A 21,557-nucleotide genomic window follows, 5' to 3' on the forward strand; every position below is an offset into this window, starting at 1 on the left:
CCACCGAGGTTAATCTTCTAACTCCTGACTGCTTTGTCGGACAAAATGGCGGATGCGGCGTTCTGATTGGTTAGATCGCTTGTCAATCAAACTCCCCAAGCGCTCTTTGATGACGTGGCTGATTACGTTTCTGGTGATAATCTGTCAATCATCGCCCTGACAATGTGATTGGTCCGAACAGTTTCTGTTCGGGCATAATTACTCCTCTACGGATCGAGTCCAGACCGAACTCCCCGACCTCAAAATGTTGTGGGTTCGGCTGGCATCCAGGCTAGCTGATTTCCTGAGTTTGCAGACTTTCTCTCAGACCTATTGGTCAACGTCGATAAAGCGCTGATTGTTGGAGATTTTAACATTCATGTAGACAATACAAATGATGTGTTAGGGGCTACGTTTACAGATTTTCTAAAGTTGAACTCCTTTGGGTTCAAACAAAACGTCACTGGACCCACTCACCGTTTAAATCATACACTAGATTTAATTATATCACATGGAATCAATCCAACCGTTATAGAAATTCTACCGCAAAGTGATGATGTCTTTGATCACTACCTTGTAACTTGCGTACTGCATACTGCATACTGATGATATATGTCAAATTGCGCCGCGCTATCGACTAGGCAGAACAATTCTCCCGACAACTATAGATAAATTCACAAATAAACTGCCTGATCTGTCTCAGCTGCTAATCGTACCTAAACACACAAATGATCTCGAGAAAATGACTAGCAGCATGTGCACCATTTTCACTAGTACATTAGATACTGTTGCACTGATACCTTGGTACAACAGTATTACTCACGCTATCAAAAGAGAAACTCGTAATCTAGAACGCAAATGGAGACAAACTCGTTTAGAGGGCTTCAGAATCGCGTGGAAAGACAGCTCGTCCCGTTATAGAAAGACTCTAAAAGCAGCCAGGGCCGAGCATCTCCGCAAACTCATAGAAAATAACCAAAACAATCTAAGGTTCTTGTTTAGTACGGTGGCTAGATTAAAAAATAAACAGACATCACCAGAACAAAACATTTAATTACAGTTTAGTAGTGATGACTTTATGAATTTCTTTACTGAGAAAATCGAAAGTATCAGAAATACAATTGTAAATGTACTACCTTTAACAGAGTTTTCTGATTCAACCTCAATTATCACCCCTCAAGAACAGTTGCAGTGCTTTACAACTATAGGACAGGAAGAGCTAAATAAATTTGAAAAGCACTATACAAATAAATGTGAATTGAATTGAATTGAACTTATGATCTTCCGGACACAATGTGCATCCACAAGAACATAGGGTATCCCATTTGTCGTTTCAGAAAGGTGCTCAATAGAGCCCCCTTTTTGTGCCCTTGAGGCCAGCTCTACAGAAGACTTTACCTGAGAGTCAAAACAGTATTATGCCTATGCAAGTAGTAGACAGAAAGGCAGTTCATGTTTTGGAACAGAACCATAGAATTTTCTCCTTTCTTGGCCTGCTCTACAGGACATAAACATTTATCTAAAAATCAGTTTCATCATTGCAAAATCTAGTTCCGAGGCCAAAGTACATAATATCCAGAAATGATGCACAAATACCTACCACATTCATGGATCTGTTTGCATCTTGGCCCAGAATTTCTAACTGCCCAAGGGTGTGATTACATTTGGTAAGCACGTCAATGGCCTTGTATCACCTCATTGAGTTCATCCTTTGTTTAGATTCACTGTCCATAAGCGAACAAGATAAACTGCTAATTGAACATTGCATCAGCTCAAACAGACGCTATGGGTTTTCTTCTCCTCACCAATCAATTTTATATTATTTGGCCCAACAGGCCCATCTTGCACAGAAGGCCAAAGTGCACTATAGTGAAAGCCTAACTGGAAGTAAGGTTTATGATATGCGATTATCTATGTGGTCAAGCATTTACTGGTTTGCATGGCGCAGTTAGCCCCTGCTGGTAGTCACCATAATTACACCACTGAACCCGCTGCAAAATCTGCAAGAGGAAATTTTGAAATGTCTGGATTGTCTGTGAAAATTTTTTCCAAGCAACATATAAATCATAAATATGTATTTGTTTAGATGAGCTCTTAAAAGTGTGAAATTGACATGCAGTTTTTCCCTGTGTGCCCTGTTTGACATGATAGTCTCCTGTGAATGGCTTGTGTGCCATGTGCCAGCTGAGCAACTGCCATTGAGATGAATGGGAATGCTACGGTTTTATTTCTCCAGGTATTATAGACCTTCTAAGTACTGCGAAGGAGGGCTGCAGAAATCCATCGCAAGAAAATAAAATGCTGGTTGTATCCCTAGAATGTGCGCCTACGATAGAGGAATAAATGTGGCTCAGAGGTGATCAAATCCAAGGTCTCCATTTAAACGTTCCTGAACATCTATACTGTGTTATTTTAGCGTATAATGAAATGAAAACTTGCTGCCGTGGTTGTTTTTGATATCACGAGTAGGACGTGGGCTGTCTTCACGTGTAACCGATCTGCTCTTCTTACCGTTTAAGCACACCATGCTTTTCAGCACGTGGTGAAGAAAGCAAGCTCTTATTAGAAAGAGCGGCACTGGTTTCAGCAGTGTAGGTGGACTCCCACGGTCCATCATATTCAAGCGAGCAGCTCGGATTTGAAGGAGCAATAATGCTTTTTTAAAGCCTCATACATTACGTTTGCAGGGGAAGATGCTCGGTTTTTATTAGGCCATTAACGACCGCTCTGGCGATATACACCAGCAGCAGAGAAATGGAGAGATTTTATCAGGCACTTCTACGATGGGGTGGTTTAAATACAGAATACGGTTCATCTAAAATGTATAATATTGACCCGACGAAAAGTGCTTTTTCTCCCAGAATCCTCAGAGATTCACCCCACACAATGCTATTGTACATCCGGATAATAGGGGCCACGTAATCACAAAATTACACGAGACAGAGATGTAATTATCGTTTTCTACATCTGCAGATTCTTCAGGGGTGTGACACAGCAACCTTTCACAAGGAGAATGTCGCTTGTTCACATTATACATGGGAAAGAAAGGCTCCCCTTGCATAATTGATTCCATGAGACTTCTTTGGCCTATAAAAATATGAATATTAATATTTGCAAAGACTTGTTTGTAAAACAATGAGTATTCTAAAAGCTCAGAGGGGAAATCTGGCCTCTGCGGTTCGCCCCATTTATGTGAAGGACAAAGGCAGTCACATCGCGCTCCTCCTTTTGTGGAGAAAGAGAGGCTCAGGGGAAGTTCCCTGAGGCGTCCCTCAATCTTTCAGACAGGAAATCATCACAAAAAGCATGTCCCCATGGCGATTCACATGAAGCTTGAAGGCTATTGGCCAGTTATATATTCAGCCCCAGTGAACCACGTCAGGCCAAAATACGAGAAGAAAAGACAAGGGGACACCACCATTCCACATAATAATCAAACTGTGCCCTACATAACAGTGAGACGCCCTTGTTGACATAGAGGTGCTTGACCTTTGGTCAGGCTTTGCCAAAGAAAATTCATACCGGATTCATCCATTCATTAAGGCATTGATATGAGGCTCCATCTCCACAAATCAAACCAAAGTGCCACAGTGCAATAGACTGATATATATCTGGCCATTTTCTCATCTGATTGATCTGATCTGACATTTCATTCATTAATACTGTTTATTCACTATAGTTTAAAAAAATGGTATTAAAATATAAGATCTCAGAGTGAAACTGTGTCAGAAAAAAAAAAAAAAATAATTATGTCAGATAACACTTAAGCAAAACATGGTCAAAGTGTCTGAATAATTTTTGTTTCCAAATTTTTATTAATTTTACTGGTAGTCCACTGTATGAAGAATTTTTGGGTATAATATGTCACAGTTTACTTTATTTTGCTATCCCACTTATATAAATTAACTATAGTGTCCTGCACCCACTAGTAAAAATAGATTAAAAAAATGTCTGAATAATTTTTGGTTTGACTGTATATTAAAAAAATAAAAAAATAAATAAATTGTTTTCAAATGCTTTTCAGGGAACTTTGAGTTTTTGGGTAGATGATGCAAAATACTTTTTTTGTAACATCTAGTTGACACATGTTTTACTCCACCTAAAACTAGCATTTTGTTAATACTTTTGTAATTATAATGCAAATGGTATACAAGGTCTATTTGTACTTAAAAAAAAAAAAGGAAAAAAAAAAAAAATCATTTGTAGCACTAAAGGCCTAGACACACCAAACCGACATCAAAAAACTAGGGGTGACGAAAACTTACAGTAGTGTAGCTTGCATCATGGGCCAAAAAGTTGAGCTGGAACACACTGCAAATACAGCCAATGGCCAACTAGCATGTACGTTCTGTGTCTGCACGAGAGGAACTAACTCTCCAAACTAGCAGATGGCAGTAGTCTGTATTTGTCATTCAAAAAGGAAACCTGGAAGAGCTAGGACTGCGCACATACAAACCACAAAAGCACTTGCTTACAATTTTCACACCATTCTTGCCGACAGGGGTCCAATAGTGCAAACGGTCTTGAACATATAGCAAAAACCAGACAGACAGATGCTCAAAGACAGCCCTATGTTGGACAACCGGATTGGTGCGACGTGGCATTTAAGGAACATTTAAAATGAACTGTCTGTAAAAATGGTGAAAAACATGATAAATGATGACAATACACTCCTGGGCAAAAACAAGGGGCCAAGCTATAAAATAGTAAAATATTTAGTGCTCTTTTAATGGTCTTAACCATTTTAATCACAAATCTCTGGTCAGGAAATTAACAAGAATTGCACAAATACTGTAGATAAAGTAACTTAGCACGGAATAGACAGGAAGAAGAGTCAGTGTTGTTCCACTCAATGTTAATGGCTTCAAACAGTTCATGAGTAGTTAAAAAATGACTCCCAGTTCATTTGAGTTTAATGTGAGACCAAATATTCAGTATTCAGGACTCTGACCAGGCCAAAACATGACCCTGATGGACTTGTTCTCAAGCCACTTCTTAGTTGTCTTTGCAGTTTGGGCAGGAGCATCGTCTTGTTGAAAAATAAAATCTGATCATTCCTCTTTAGATGACAACTTTGCATTTGTGGGAAGCAAGCCATTCTGCAATATTCTCCTGTACTCCAAAGCAATAAATGACTTTTCACAGTGAAGTAGCTCACCGATACCAGCAGGTAAAAAGACTCCTTTCACAATGACACTCTTCTTCCATGCTTCACTGTGGTAGAGATGCATTTATTAGATATTTTGCAGCAAAATTTCAAAGACACCACTCTGGAGTATTACCATGCAACTCATGTTTCATTGATTCATTACTCCGCACACAACTTCCCATATTCTGCCAAAAACTTCATTCTGTCTTTGATGTTTTTCCTGAGAGAGTAATGGCTTTTTAAATTTTGCTAATATCCTGACCAATAATTTGTGGTTAAGGCAATTAAAATCTTGGGCTTGGCACATTTATTTCCACTTTCATATAAATTAATCCAAAAGCTTACGCAGGGAAGTCAACATATGAATGGCATAATCGTCTCTACACATTAACCGGTAAAGTATTTAAACGTCGAAAAATTACACAAGTCACCTTTAAAATCCAGTGCTTTTTTCCAGACTTTTACAACCAGCCATAAAGTAGGATTTTATGTACTTTCCAACAGCTCCAGATCAACATACACGAATGCAAATGAGAGAGAACCAGCGGGGAACGTAGATCACAACCGTCATGTGCGTGTGTGTGCGTCATAGGAGAGATGGAGGCTGGAGTACTAATCACTGGAACGCAGACATTTAACAGCCTGAGAGTCATCAGGAATGACCCATCTGAAAACTCCATTACCCAGCTGGCTCGCTGCTCCACCAGGAGCCTGTAGGGAGTAGATGTTGTTTTAGCATTGAATATAAATGTAGAGCTGGGTGGCTCAAAAATGCTTCTGTGATCCAGGCGTCTATTTCAAAAGTCCAGCATTACGGCTTTGATCCGGCAGCCAGTCTGAGATCTGAGCACATGCCTGCAGGTGCACCGCAGAGATCTATGAAATCAGAGGAGAAGCGGGAGGGGTGCGGCTCACTTCCACAGTCCACAGATCCAAAAAAGGGAAAACTCAAGAGAGCGCTCTCATATTTCCCAGCTATCTTCCTGCAGTGCAATCAGAATCCTTTAAGAGCAGCGCATCATATATTTACAGAGCTGGACGGAGATGCCTTACCTGGAGGCCTCCGGTGGAGCAGGCAGGAGTTAAATATTAATTGTGAGTGATTCATCGCCTGAAGCCTGGACAGGCCTGCAGCTCAGCTCCAGCTGTTGGTTGAGCCTGGTCTCCTTCCAGGCCTGGCAGCCATAGCTTGGCTCGGGCAGCAGAAGCCACACATCAGGGTGTCAGTTGGAGCCAGCAGACTGTGTCACCCATGCTGGGGAGGCAATGAGGCAAGGAAGCCTCCGCCACATGTGCAGGGGGATCCGAGGGCTAATGCTGGGACCGGATCAACTTTAGATCGAGCGGGTGAATCTCACCAAAACTGTCACGAACTTGTCTGCGTTGTCACATTTCCCAGCAGAAAAGAAAAAGTACTGTATATATCCACTGCAATTAGCAATTTGTACTGTATTACAGTAATGCAACTAATCAAAGTAAAGATTTAAAGGCATAAACTTTATACTATTTAAACAATATATACTTTGAAAAATTTGAAACATTGGGGAAATTTGATGATACCTAAGAAAAAAGAAATACTGGCGGAAATGTTTTGTGCTAAGAAGCCCTTTTTCTCTTTAAATGCATATGACTGTTGTTGTGTTTGTGTTAGCAAAACACTGAGGAAAACGTTCCGTTTGTTGTCTAAAAAAATAATAAAATTATTGCAATACAAATTATTATTGCAATACGATTTTTGCTGTGCTACAGTAATCTTAATAATCATCTAATAATCAAAAAAATTATATATATATAATGAGCTTTGTTTTGTACAGCTAAAAGTAACTGGAAATTATGGAAGCTTGTTTCAATCACTGAATAAAAAATAAATAATTTCAACTTTTTTATTTCACAATTCTGACTTTTTTCTCAGAATTGCATGATATAAACTTGCAGATCTGACTTTATTTCTCAGAATTGTTTGTCATAATTCTGACTTTAAAACTTGAAAAAAAAAAGAGCAGAATTTGCATGATATAAACTAGCAAATGCAAGAAAAAACTTCAGAATTGCGAGATGAAAACTTGCAATTGTGAAGAAAAAAGTCAGAATTGTGAGACAAAAAGTCACAATTACCTAAATTGTTTTATTCTGTGGCGGAAACAAGCTGACACCGGAAGAATGTAAATATATACATATATATACTGTGTTCCATTAAATTTGTTTTTATTTATTTATTTATTGGCATTAAGGTAACAAGAATTTGATTTTAACATCACAATATATCTTATTTCTTTCTTTCAATTGAGGGGTAATGTGACCTGGACATGTTCTTAACATCTATGTTAATTAAATAAAAAGTTCTAAATATGTCCTAAATGAATTTGCTGTTAAGTTTGTTTAACAAAAGACCATATTAATCATCCTGACAAGGTTTCAATCGCAAACACTTTCCAAGTCTAATGTCTGATGCACCTGATATGAATGGATTCGAGGCTGGAATGAATAAGTGATCATATAGCGCAGCCCCTGAGGGCGAACACCGTGCCTATCCTCCGTCTTGTTGGGTCACGTGATGTGCAGGATGGATCTGTGACAGAGGGAGCAGCCAGACGGTAAGCCCACAGCTGTTCCTTTGGCCTGGACTCAAGACTTAATGTAGCTTGCCCGATTCTTCCACTTGGAGAGAACCAGCCGTATAGCAAAAAGACAGTGCTGGATAAGAAGCACTATATAGTACACCAAACTGTTTCGAGACATTTAACACACACAGTATTTTACAGAGCAAGGGGCAATAATATCAGGTAATATGAAAAGCAATTCTGTCCTACATAACTTTACAGTGAACTGGACATTTGAAATACAGTTATGTAGGCAAGCCAGGTTGCCTTCCTGATATAATAAACAATATAAGAGTTCAGACTGACTTGGTTCTGTTCTCACACTACAGATCTAAATGACTGGAAAGAGTTTATTTCTTTGTTTCTTTCTTGCTTGCTTTCTTGTTCCTATGGAGAAAATAATGTGTTTTCCACACTGATTTTAATATTTAACCATTTTTATTCAGTGATCATGATTTTTGATTTTTGATTTAATATATATTCTCTTAAGGATTAGTTCACTTCAGAAAATTTTAATTTCCTGATAATTTACTCACCCCCATCCAAGATGTTCATGTCTTTCTTTCTTCAGTCGAAAAGAAATTAAGGTTTTTGAGGAAAACATTCCAGGATTTTTCTCCATATAGTGGACTTCCACAGTTACCAACGGGTTGAAGGTCCAAATGTCAGTTTCAGTGCAGCTTCAAAGGACTCTACATGATCCCAGACAAGGAATAAGGGTCTTATCTAGCCAACCGAATGGTCATTTTCTGAAAAAAATAAAAATGTAAATCAAAGACAATCACATTGAAAAGGTCACACGTGACCTAGGCAGAAGTAGGGAGAGCGGGGTAAGTTGTCACACTTTTCACACTGTCTAACATTTACTGAGCACCATACATCACAATGGTATAAATGTCATACCAAACGAAAGAAGGAAGTCTTGGGCACATATGTTGTATTCATTACATTTTCATATCTTATCTCATGACAGAGTTGTAGACTGTTGAATAGAGAATGTGCACTTGTGACAATTTGCCCCGTCGGCGGGTAAGTTGTCACACTAGATTATCTAAAAATAAGAACACAACTACTTAATTGTTATTATTGATTTTAATTTTTAAATTCAAACCAGAACTGGAAATATAAACAATCATGCCTAGAGAATTTGGAAAAACAATTATTTCAATCCAAACAATACACAATCAAAACACATTAATCCAATCAAACACATAGATCCATGATAACTGAATGGAATACTGCAAATAACTCACTTAACTTAACATGTTTAACCTCTGAACATAACTGACTTAACATGTTGAACCTCTTTTTTGAGCATGTTCTGTGTGTTTATTTGTACTGGGGAAAGTTGTCACATGTGATGACTTGCCCCAAAGTCATTGAGACAACTTGCCCCAAACTGACATGTGTGCTAATGTTGGCCAAATCTCAAGGTGAGCTCAACATAGCACGTCAGCTAAAGTATCAAAAGACATGTTATTGTCTCCTCTATGGTGTGCAAAATAATAATTTTTAACATTCATATTTAAAAAAGTTGTATTGCATAAAATTTAAAGTGCAAATTTTTTACTTTTTAAGCCAAAAAATAAGAAAATTGTGCTAACCTCAGATTAGAGCGATCTTGACCACATGTGACCAGGAAGTTGACTATGGAAGAAGTAGTCACACAAAGTGGCTATTTGATTTTTTGAGCCTCTAGTTTTGGAGTAATGAAGAGTGTGACAACTTACCCATGTGACAACTTACCCCGCTCTCCCCTACTGCAGTAGGGCAAAAAACTTGGTACTTCCACCTACATCACGCAAGACCTTTCCAACATGATTTTGTAATGCGTGGTGCAATGCAGGGCAGTGAAAGATAAGCAATTGTGTTTAAAAAGTATATACATTTTTATTTTTTTCAGAAAATGACCGATCGTTTTACTAGATAAGACCCTTATTCCTGATTTGGGATCATGTAGAGCCCTTTGAAGCTGCATTGAAACTGCAATTTGGACCTGAATTTGGTAGCTGTTGAAGTCCACTATATGGAGAAAAATGGAATGTTTTCCTCAAAAACTTTAATTTGTTTTCAACTGAAGAAAGAAAGACATCTTGGATGACATGGGGGTGAATAAATTATCAGGAAACTTGAATTCTGAAGTGAATTAATCCTTTAAGTAAGACAGAGAATGATTCATGATATTCAAGTTCATCAGCAAAAACCTGATTTGATGACAATTCTTTACTAAAAGATGTGGATCATGAAATATGAAATGCATTAATTCCATACTAAAAGTAGACCAGGGATATATACACTATATGATGGATTTTGGATAAAGGCCCGTTCACACTAGGGACTGTAACTATAATGATAATGATAATGATAGAGATGTAGTTCTCAAAATCGTTCTAAATATAAAAGAATAGCAGAGTCCACACCACAAGTATAACAATAACATCATAGAGGAACGATATCATTGGAATCACTTTCAGAACGATTTTTTTTTTTTTTCCCAGCGGATGAACGATAAAAACATTGACAGAATCCATGCTGCTTTAAAGAGCTCAAGCATTTAAAGCGACAGACGACAAAACTTCAGCGCATGCTTAGAATAAACAGAAGTTAGACAGTTTCTATCTTTATAGTTCTAAGAATAGCTTAAGAGAATAGAAGAGTCCACCCCACAACTATAACAATAACAGCACAGAGACACAGTATCGTTGGAATTACTTTCAGAATGACTTTTCCTGCTGATGACAATGAAACAACATTGACAGACAATCAGAATGCGTCCTGCTTTAAAAAAGCTTGAGCATTTAAAGCAGCGGACAACAAAACTGAAGCGCATGTTTATAATAAACAGAATGTTATTGTGCGTTGGTGTGGAGGCTAATACAGTTATGGTTATAGTTATCGTTCTTGGTGTGAACGGGCCTTAAAAAATTAACATAACAAACGGATTATTCTTGTTACCAGCTCAACTCATTTTACCCCTCTACCACATAACGTCAAAACCAACCCCATAAAACAAAGAAGAAAGACATTTGCGGCCTGACAGTCCCATTCACAGGAGCAAAATGACACACTTACTGAACGCCAAACCTCTCTCTTCTCTCTAACACCTTTCTCTGCCTCATCCGGTCAGCTCATTCTTACCTCCCGCCAGGCTGAGATGGAGAGAGGAGGGAAAATATAATACAGCATCTTACATTATCAAAAAAAAAAAAAAAAAAGAGCCAGGTCATGAATAATTGAGGAGATCACTTTCGTCTGAGACCGGAGTGAGAGTGCTCTCCTTGGCTTGTACCTCTCCACGCAGTCTGGAGGCTAATTCACTGGGGATCGTAATTTATGGACAATTGAAGCAGCAGAAACATCTCTTGGAAGGCGACTGGGGGATCCATAGCAACAATCCTTCTGGGGCATATTAATCCCCTGCTTTATGTAGTGCTAAGTGTACAATAGTAATCAGTAGTGGAGCACAGGCCGCTGATCATTAAGGGAAAAAGCTATATAAAGAATTCATAATGGGATTAGCCTGCGGCGAGTGGAGTGCGAGAAAAAGGGAGAGCGGGAGAGAGAGAGAGAGAGAGAGCGTGGACCAAATTAAATCACCCATCAAATTGCACCAAGGAATTTTAATTTACAGGTTAATGTTGAATTGTGTAACTAATCACAGCTAACATTTTCAGTGAACCAGTGGAAAAAAAAGAAGAAAAAAAACGTAGCCATTTTACTAGCTTACGCTACAGAACTGCACATTCAAATTAGGGAAAGCCTCATTCTGCAGGCTGACCTTTCAGAGGCCATCAACTGTCCATCCTCACTTATATGTGTGCTGTTACTACAGCCATACAGCGAAAAATCATTTCTTTCTAGAATAATATGCTTGCTGGAGGTCAGCCTTCTATAAAATGCAACTATGTAGAAAGAACAAAAATGAACTAAAAAAGTTTATTTCGTGATGATACATTTCAGTTCCAGGTAGTAACTAGGTGGTTTCTTACTAGTCTAAGGGTCAGTAGCTATGTTTCCATCCAAAGTTGCAAATTTAACTTCGCAAAATTGGAATTTGACATAAAACATTTGCGAATAAAGCAGCGGTTCCATCCCATGTGTTCAAGAGGACAAAATCGTAACTTCCTGGTGCAGAATATCTGTAATAAAAATGGAAGTTGCTACAATCGGTGAAACCACTGTGGATCTTTTTTCCTATACCATAAATGACTCGCATCTCAGAGTGTGCAGACGAAACGCAATAAACGCTGTCATGTTATCTTGAGTTCGGATGCTGGTGTTTGTGAATGCAATCGTGTGAGACGCTTCTGGGAGGAATTAAACCAAATCATTCTGATGACAGACTTGACAGAACGATCAAACCAACATTTGAAATGCTGTGTGATGCGATTGGTCCGCTGGTTAGTCCAGTAATCCAATCACATCCACTGTTGAGGTGCATGTCTGCTTATGGGATAAAAAAATTATTCAACTCAATTGAGCGCATACGTTTTTTTATGCACATTTTTAGAATTTATGCATATCTTGGTGTTTCCAGCCAGCGTTTTTTTTTATGCAATATCCCAAAAAAATTGCATAAAAATTGATGGATGGAAACATGGCAAATTACATGATGCTCTAATAATTAAAAACAACAACAAAAATGCAATTCATACATGATTTATATGATCACAATATTTCTATTTTTATGAATTTCTATTCATTTTGACATGTTTTGGGGAATAAAGTAAACAATGTCAGGGTGATACATCTGGTATCTCAATACCATACAGAGGAAAAAAGCCTCATTAAAACTAAAACAGTAACACTTTATATTATATTATATTATATTATATTATATGATATGATATTATATTATATTATATTATATTATATTATATTATATTATATTATACACACACATATATATTATAACAATTTATATTTATATCCATAATTATGCAGTAGTTAAGCATGCCTTTACTATATGTTCAGTTAATCATTAATGTATATTACATTAATGATTAACTGAACATATAGTAAAGGCATGTTAGCCATTATTTACGTGGTAAGCTTTAACAAACCAGTATTTAATAATTAATTGAATATATATTAAGGACATGTTAGCATTATTTTCAGCTTACCAAAAATTTGAAGGATTAAACATTTGAATGATAAATAAGCAGAAATAAGCCTATAATTAATGGTTTACTGAATGTACAGTAAATGCCTTTTAGGGTTATTTTATTATTATTATTATTATTATTATTATTATTATTATTTAGACATTCTACTAAATGTAAGTAACTTTGCCATTTCATGTCAACTAACTCTCATTAGAGTATTTGTAAAGTATTTGTAGACTGTAGATGGTTATAGTTAGGTTTAGGGTTAGTAGAATAAGTTGATGTAGTTGCAAGTTAATTATAGTCAGTAAAATGTCTGTGTTACAGTTCCCTCGTCTCCAAGACTCCATTTCCCATGATCCTCCTGTTTCTACACCTGCACTCACTTCCCTCGTCAGCTCCTCATCATGACCCATCACCATCACCTGGACTTCCTCGTTTGCACTCCCTATATATATGGACTCACTCCCTTCACTCCTTGTCTGTTCTTTTATGTTATACCTTGGATTTAGATGTTGCGTCTCCACGTTGTGTCAATAAAATACCCATTTGCTGTGGACGTCCGTGAATGCCTCTTCTTGCAACATCTAACCGTAACAGAAGAACAGACCACAACCGTTGGACTTCCACACTTTAAAAATGGGGATTTTTCTTCAAGCGGTGGCTCCAGCTTTTCCTGTGCCTCTCTATACGATGTCCGCGGCAGAATGTCTCTTCGGGCTCCTTCAGTACGGACGTTCGCTGGAGAGGTATGTGGAGGAGTTTGTAGAGCTTGCTTTTCTGACTAACTGGTCAGATGCACATTTGAACGCCCTGTTTCTGGATGGACTGGATGATGACACTATCCGTTTTAATGAACCTGAAGATTCTTTTTCCTTGAGCGAAACCATTAATCTAATTTTGTATTTAAACGGATCTAATTTCTTTGTTGATGAGGTTCAGGATAAGTGTCAAGTTCATCCAGTCCCTCCAGAGACAGAGGTGGCCGGGCCAGTTAGTCAGGCTCCTTCTTCCTCCGCATGCCCCTCCAGCGAACGTTCTCCCTGTGTTACACTGGACCCTCACTCCTCCGCTGGGTCCAGAAAGCGGAGGAGGAGGAAGAAAGCAGCTCCAGCCGCCGCCGCCGAGCCCTCAGCTCCAGCCGCCGCCGCCGAGCAAACTTCTCCAGTCTCCACAGTGCCAGCCCCAGTGCCTGTGGGGATTCTGATCGAATTTGAGGGGATGGACTGGACCCCTTTTCCAGCCCTCTCCAAGCCAGCCGCTCCAGTCTCCGCCGCCGAGCCAGCCGCTCCAGTCTCCGCCGCCGAGCCAGCATCTCCAGTCTCCGCCGCCGAGCCAGCATCTCCAGTCTCCGCCGCCGAGCCAGCATCTCCAGTCTCCGCCGCCGAGCCAGCATCTCCAGTCTCCGCCGCCGAGCCAGCATCTCCAGTCTCCGCCGCCGAGCCAGCATCTCCAGTCTCCGCCGCCGAGCCAGCATCTCCAGTCTCCGCCGCCGAGCCAGCATCTCCAGTCTCCGCCGCCGAGCCAGCATCTCCAGTCTCCGCCGCCGAGCCAGCATCTCCAGTCTCCGCCGCCGAGCCAGCATCTCCAGTCTCCGCCGCCGAGCCAGCATCTCCAGTCTCCGCCGCCGAGCCAGCATCTCCAGTCTCCGCCGCCGAGCCAGCATCTCCAGTCTCCGCCGCCGAGCCAGCATCTCCAGTCTCCGCCGCCGAGCCAGCATCTCCAGTCTCCGCCGCCGAGCCAGCATCTCCAGTCTCCGCCGCCGAGCCAGCATCTCCAGTCTCCGCCGCCGAGCCAGCATCTCCAGTCTCCGCCGCCGAGCCAGCATCTCCAGTCTCCGCCGCCGAGCCAGCATCTCCAGTCTCCGCCGCCGAGCCAGCATCTCCAGTCTCCGCCGCCGAGCCAGCATCTCCAGTCTCCGCCGCCGAGCCAGCATCTCCAGTCTCCGCCGCCGAGCCAGCATCTCCAGTCTCCGCCGCCGAGCCAGCATCTCCAGTCTCCGCCGCCGAGCCAGCATCTCCAGTCTCCGCCGCCGAGCCAGCATCTCCAGTCTCCGCCGCCGAGCCTGCATCTCCAGTCTCTGCCTCCCAGAAGCCCACTCCTGCCCACAAAAACACTCCCTTCCTGAAACTTCTAAAAACTCTCCTCAGCCTCCCCAAGTATTTTTTTTTTGGGGGGGGGGGGGCTAGTACCGGTTCCAGTGCCTGTGGGGGGGGGAACTCCTGGGCGGGGTTTCGGGAGCACCAGAGCCCATGGCTCCAGACCCTCCGTGGCAGCCCGCTGCACCTGACCCTCCGTGGCAGCCCGCTGCACCTGACCCGCCGTGGCAGCCCGCTGCACCTGACCCGCCGTGGCAGCCCGCTGCACCTGACCCGCCGTGGCAGCCCGCTGCACCTGACCCGCCGTGGCTGCCCGCTGCACCTGACCCGCCGTGGCTCATGGACCCGCCCTGGAGACCTCCACTCCTACCCATGCCTCTCCCTGCACCGGCATGAGGTCTCCAGGGCGCCCACCCCCCTCTCCCCGGTGTTACATCTACGGCGCGAGGTCGCGCCTACCGGGAGGGGGAGGTACTGTTACAGTTCCCTCGTCTCCAAGACTCCATTTCCCATGATCCTCCTGTTTCTACACCTGCACTCACTTCCCTCGTCAGCTCCTCATCATCACCCATCACCATCACCTGGACTTCCTCGTTTGCACTCCCTATATATATGGACTCACTCCCTTCACTCCTTGTCTGTTCTATGTTATACCTTGGATTTAGATGTTGTGTCAATAAAATACCCATTTGCTGTGGACGTCCGTGAATGCCTCTTCTTGCAACATCTAACCGTAACAGTCTGTTGGGAGCATCAAAATAAAGTGTCAGCAGATGTTAAAGGGTTAGTTCACCCAAAAATGAAAGTAATGTCATTAATTACTCACCCTAATGCCGTTCCACACCAGCAAGACCTTCGTTAATCTTCGGAACACAAATTAAGATATTTTAGTTGAAATCCGATTGGTCAGTGAGGCCTGCATAGCCAGCAATGACATTTCCTCTCTCAAGATCCATTAATGTACTAAAAACATATTTAAATCAGTTCATGTTAGTACAGTAGCTCAATATTAATATTATAAAGAGACGAGAATATTTTTGGTGCACCAAAAAAAAAAAAAAAAAGACTTATTTAGTGATGGTCAATTTCAAAACACTGCTTCATGAAGCTTGGGAGCATAATGAATCAGTGTATCAAATCAGCAGTTCGGAGCGCCAAAGTCATTGATTTCAGCAGTTTGGCGGTTTGACACGCGATCCGAATCATGATTCGATACGCTGGTTCATAATGCTCTGAAGTGTTTTGAAAATATTCTCGTCGCTTTACAATATTAATACTGAACCACTGTACTCACATGAACTGATTTAAATATGCTTTTAGTACATTAATGGATCTTGAGAGAGGAGATGTCATTGCTCCCTATGAAGGCCTCACTGAGTCATCGGATTTCAACTAAAATATTTTAATTTGTGTTCCGAAGATTAATGAAGGTCTTACGGTGTGGAACGGCATGAGGGTGAGTAATTAATGAGAGAATTTTCACTTTGGGGTGAACTAACCCTTTAAGTCAACTGAACAATATGAATCATGTTTAATTAGTGTTGGTTTTACAGTTTTGAGTAATACATTGCTAAAACTGTGTTATTATAAATAAAGACAATTTGACCTCCTGTTCACAAGTGAAAAGTATATCCACACTAATTATTGATTTGTATGGCACTCACTGAGTGATGTTCAAGTTTATTCACCAGAATAAGCAAATTATGGCTAAGTTACCAGTAATACAGTACTACTAAATACAATTTCTGGTGTATTCAGTATAACTACTGCATAAATAATGGATAATATTCCTTTCCTTTACTATATGTTAAGCTAATCATTAACTGTTGTGTTAATGCCTAACTACTGCATGATTATGGACCCTTAAAATAAGGTGTTACCAGAAAATGAGTTCAGGTTAACACCCCAAAAATGTATTTGTATATGATATTTGTATGAAATCATGATAAATAAACATTTTTGAAAATAATGATCAAGACACATGCTTAAAACTTGATTTTTTTTCTTTTCTTCATCGTGGACACTCTCTGCCCAATAGGTTACAATTAAACTGCAGCATTACGGTCTCTGCCACCTCTCATTGAAAATGAAAGACTTTGTGCTGCAAATCGCTGTCAGTGTGAACGCTCGTTAAGTACTAGCAACAGTGATGCTCGCATTAGCAAGCACCAATAATAAAAAAAGAAATCCAAATAAGTTTAAAACCGTGGGGCCTTGTGATTTCACCATTTCAAATAGGAGACAAAAGTGCTAACATGTGGAATGAGATGAGTGGCTCATAAAAAAACCAGTCTGTTCTGTAGCCTGGGCTGCTTCTTCAGTTGCAATACTGCATTTACAATCAGCTTAATTACCCCCACCCCTCTCATCCCCCCTGACATATTCATTTGAGGGATTTTGGCAATGCAATGAAGAGAGAGAGAGAGGAATATGGGAAGAGAGGAATGGTTCCAAACACAAAAACATTGCACCCTTCAGCAGCCCTGCAATAACTTTAGTCAAGCATTTCCAATTATAATTATATTTTCATCCCTCCCTCAGCCAGAGGAGCTCTTTATCACCGCGGCAGGCAGAGAATTACTTTATTACAGCTACACCTCGTTAGGCTGAGTGCTCCTAATGAAGCAGCCCTGTGATCAGACAGGAATCATGCTGGAGGAAGCCTGCATCATTAGGCCAGCCTTTAATTACTATGATATATGGCCGCCCGCTGCTCTGCTATCACCTTCCATTTTAATGTGACCCCAGCACAAACTCCAAGTAGTGTACAGAACCCATACGCACTGAATAAAAGACCACTCGTACATAGGGAATGCGATGCAGTCCTCGTGTACTATAGAAAATGTGGCACTAGGGCTGGGTGGTATAAACCAATCAACAACTGAAATACGATACATAGACTGGTAGAGGCAATATATGTTTATACTGTGGTATATGCATGGCTGTTGTTATTAAAGGTGCTGTATGTGAAACAAATTAAAGGGGTGTGAAACAATATTTCACACTGAATATTGAACTGAATATTGGTTCTGTGAAACATAGCAAAACCAATGTTAAACCAATGCAAAAAATCTGTTTTCAGGCCTTCCTTCTTCGGTCTCTCCTGTGCTGGAAAGCTTTTCTAATATTAACACAGGTCCTAAAGCTCTTGCCTGATCATAGCCCTTCTTTATCCAGTGACATCACAGAGCAGTGCAAGACCCTTATTCCTCGGCTGGGATCGTGTAGAGCCCTTTGAAGCTGCACTGAAACTGGATTTTCAGTGGATCTTCAATCCGTTGAACCCCACTGAAGTCCACTATATGGAGAAAAATCCTGGAATGTTTTCCTCAAAAACATTAATTTCTTTTCAACTGAAGAAAGACATGAACATCTTGGATGACATGGGGGTGAGTAAATTATCAGGAAATTTGAATTCTGAAGTGAACTAATCCTTTAAGACAACTTTAAAACATCATTGAAAAATGATTGTTTTGGTTAATAGAAACTGTAATTAATAAGTATAAAATACAACATATTTATATTTTTATATGTTATACATACAAACATGACGTGAAAACCTTCACACTATAAAAACTACAGAGATACAGTCCTTCTGACAACCATGTGAGAAAATGTATATAAATAAAAGCCACTGATTACTGAAGGTGTGATTTGTTAATGTCATGCCACTTATTTACAGAATACATGTTCATTGTTTTTTCTCTGAAAGGCCATATTTTTCTTTAAGGATCATTAACTGTAATTTTCATGAGGTAAAGTTTAGGTCTTACTAAGCAAGTTGCATCCAGTTTTATCTTCTTTTGCCAATTACTTGCATTTCTTTCATTCGTGTTAGTTTTCTTACAAAAAAAAAAGAAAGAAAGAAAGATAGGAAACACTTCAATCTAGTTCATGCAGTTTAGAAAGGCTAAAAAAAAGTATTGCTAGTAACACTGCTGAGTGGACCTGAACAGAAGAACTGCACTTTGATATGCAAAAGAAACATTTGCAAGTAGGCAGGTATAGCTCATTATTAAATCACACAAATGGGACGTGAGATTGGGGTGGCTTTTACTTAATGACTTCTAAAAGGCTCCTGTGAAGAAGAAAAAAAAAATACCTGCATTTCAGAGCAAAGCTTCATAGCGGTGTAGCAGCACTCTGAGCACCTGAATTAAATATGAAATATTGAACAAGATGGAGGTAGAATTCTAGGTTTATTATTTAGGCCAGCGGGGACTAATTGCGTTAATGCAATTCGAGAGTTGATCTTAAGTTTCCACTGCTCTGAGCCACTTTTCAGCTACCTGGGCTGCGCATTAGCTGAAATGGCCCTATCCCGGCCAGGCCTGTACATTAAAGGTAGACATTAATTACTTTTTAATTTGTGGAGAAGCTTCTCAAACTTGTACATTTTTAAAGGCAGGCTCTCAACCTGCACTGATTCACAGGTAGAGGGTTTTACAGTACGCGTGTTCATTCACAACTGAAGCCATGTTTGGGAAAAACATAGGAAAGTCACTTACGATTCTGAAATAAGAGTTACACCAAACACTCTGTCAACTCTCTATAGGCCTAGAGTGGTTCCAAACCCTGGTTCTGGAGTACCCCTAACACTGAACATATTTGATGTCTCTCTTATCTGACATCAATTTAAGGGCAACTGGCAACTCAGGCCCTCGAGATCCACTTTCCTGCAAAGCTCTAACCCTATCAAACACACCTGAACAAGCTAATCAAGAAGGTCTTCTGGATTATTAAAAGATACAGGCATGTGATTTTGGGTTGGATCTAAACTGCAGGAAAGTGGATCTCGAGGGTCAGAGTTGCCCAGCCCTGTCTTGGAGTCTTTGGGTGCATGTCAATCAGCTCCCTACTGTAGTTCAGTAGTCAGGGCACTGATCAGGGAGTCGTCCATTTTAAGGGCTGTCTCAATCGCAGCATCTTTCCGGTGCACTGAAACATTTGCTCCCTAAAAAGTCCCACAATGCACCGTGAAAACCAGGAAGCATCGATGCTCACTATGTTCCCTTAACTGAAATTCTACAGTGTGAAACATAAAACACACAAGCCAACTCAATACACATCATGAAAGGCGATAGAAAAAAAAATCATTATTTTTCAGGGCTGCCAACTCTCACGCATTCAGCATGAGACTCATGCAATTGACACAAAAGTTATTGAGTTAAGAGCAGTGAGTGATTTTCTCTTTGTATTTTGTTGTTTGATTAACATTAATGACACAGACAGCAGTAGGTTAATTAGGCTGCTGTCACTTTAAGAGCTGAACGAATCCATTCATAAAAATAGTTTGTGTGTTTCTTTCTCAATTGTTTATGTTAATTTAAGACATAACCCACTGTGTTTATGTGAATACTAGCCAAGAGGGGGCAGTCGTGGCCTAATGGTTAGAGAGTCAGACTGGTTGCAGGTTCGATTCCCAATACTGGCAGGAAATGATTAAGGTGCCCTTGAGCAAGGCACCTAACCCCCCAATCGCTTCCCGGGCGCAAATGGCAGCCCACCGCTCCGGGTGTGTGTGCATCCACGGTTTGCAGTGTGTGTGTTCACTACTCAGTACTCCTAATGTGTGTGCACTAACTTGGATGGGTTAAACTGCGAGTATGGGTTATACTTGGCCTTCACATGTCACTTTCACTTTAATTTTGACATAATTTTGTGTGTATTTGGTCAGCTGCTTAAGAGAAAAGAATTTGGGATCGCAGCTTTCTGTGCACGAGAGTACTACATTGAGTTCTTTTCTGTGGCTTGTTGAGATTAATAACACTTTTTTAACATTAAGCATGTCACAAGTGTGTAACAGTCACGTGTCCAGTCTATTCTCTGCTATCTGCATCGGCCTAAAACTTTTCATAACTTTTTGAATTATTAAAATCATTTAGTTATTGCAAGCCGTTGCGATATTCTAGTAACATAATGCAATGTGTACATTTGCAATGTTTCGATAATGCTGATATATTGTGCAGCCCTACTTCTTACCCTGAAAGTTTCCAAGAATATTAAAAACTAGCCAGACTCTCACTTTTGGCCCAGGTATAGTGCTGCATGATTAATCTAATTTAAACTGAACTCATGATGTCTTAATATCATAATGAAATTACAAAGGCTACAATTTAATTAAATAAATTTATGTGCAGCATGTTTCAGAGTGAAGCCCGATACAGTGTTCTTGGTGTTAGCAGCGGCTCGGTTCGCAGTAAATGATGCTCCACAGAACCTCATATTTGACGTGTATTTGGGAACGCAACATGCACCAACCATCTTCCATTACTTGTAATGAGAAGCACTTATCAGCAAAAGAAAAGCTTTAAGGAGTCCTTGGAGTTTTCCGTCAAAATAAAAGTTCAATGACTTAACATCTTAAAATGAAGAAAAAAAAACTTAGCCAAACTGTACAATTTATTTATTTTTTTTTTTTTTTTTTTTTTTTATTATTTACAAAGAAATGATTTGTGATAGTCTTGGAAGCAACAGCAATAAAATGGTTGAAATATATGAAGCATATAAAATATAAAAATACATAGATACAAATATACAGTGCTCAACGTAAATGAGTATACCCCCTTTGAAAAGTAACATTTTAAACAATATCTCAATGAACACAAAAACAATTTCCAAAATG

This window comes from Megalobrama amblycephala, linkage group LG10, assembly GCF_018812025.1.
Source record: "Megalobrama amblycephala isolate DHTTF-2021 linkage group LG10, ASM1881202v1, whole genome shotgun sequence".
NCBI classification, from domain to species: Eukaryota; Metazoa; Chordata; class Actinopteri; order Cypriniformes; family Xenocyprididae; genus Megalobrama; species Megalobrama amblycephala.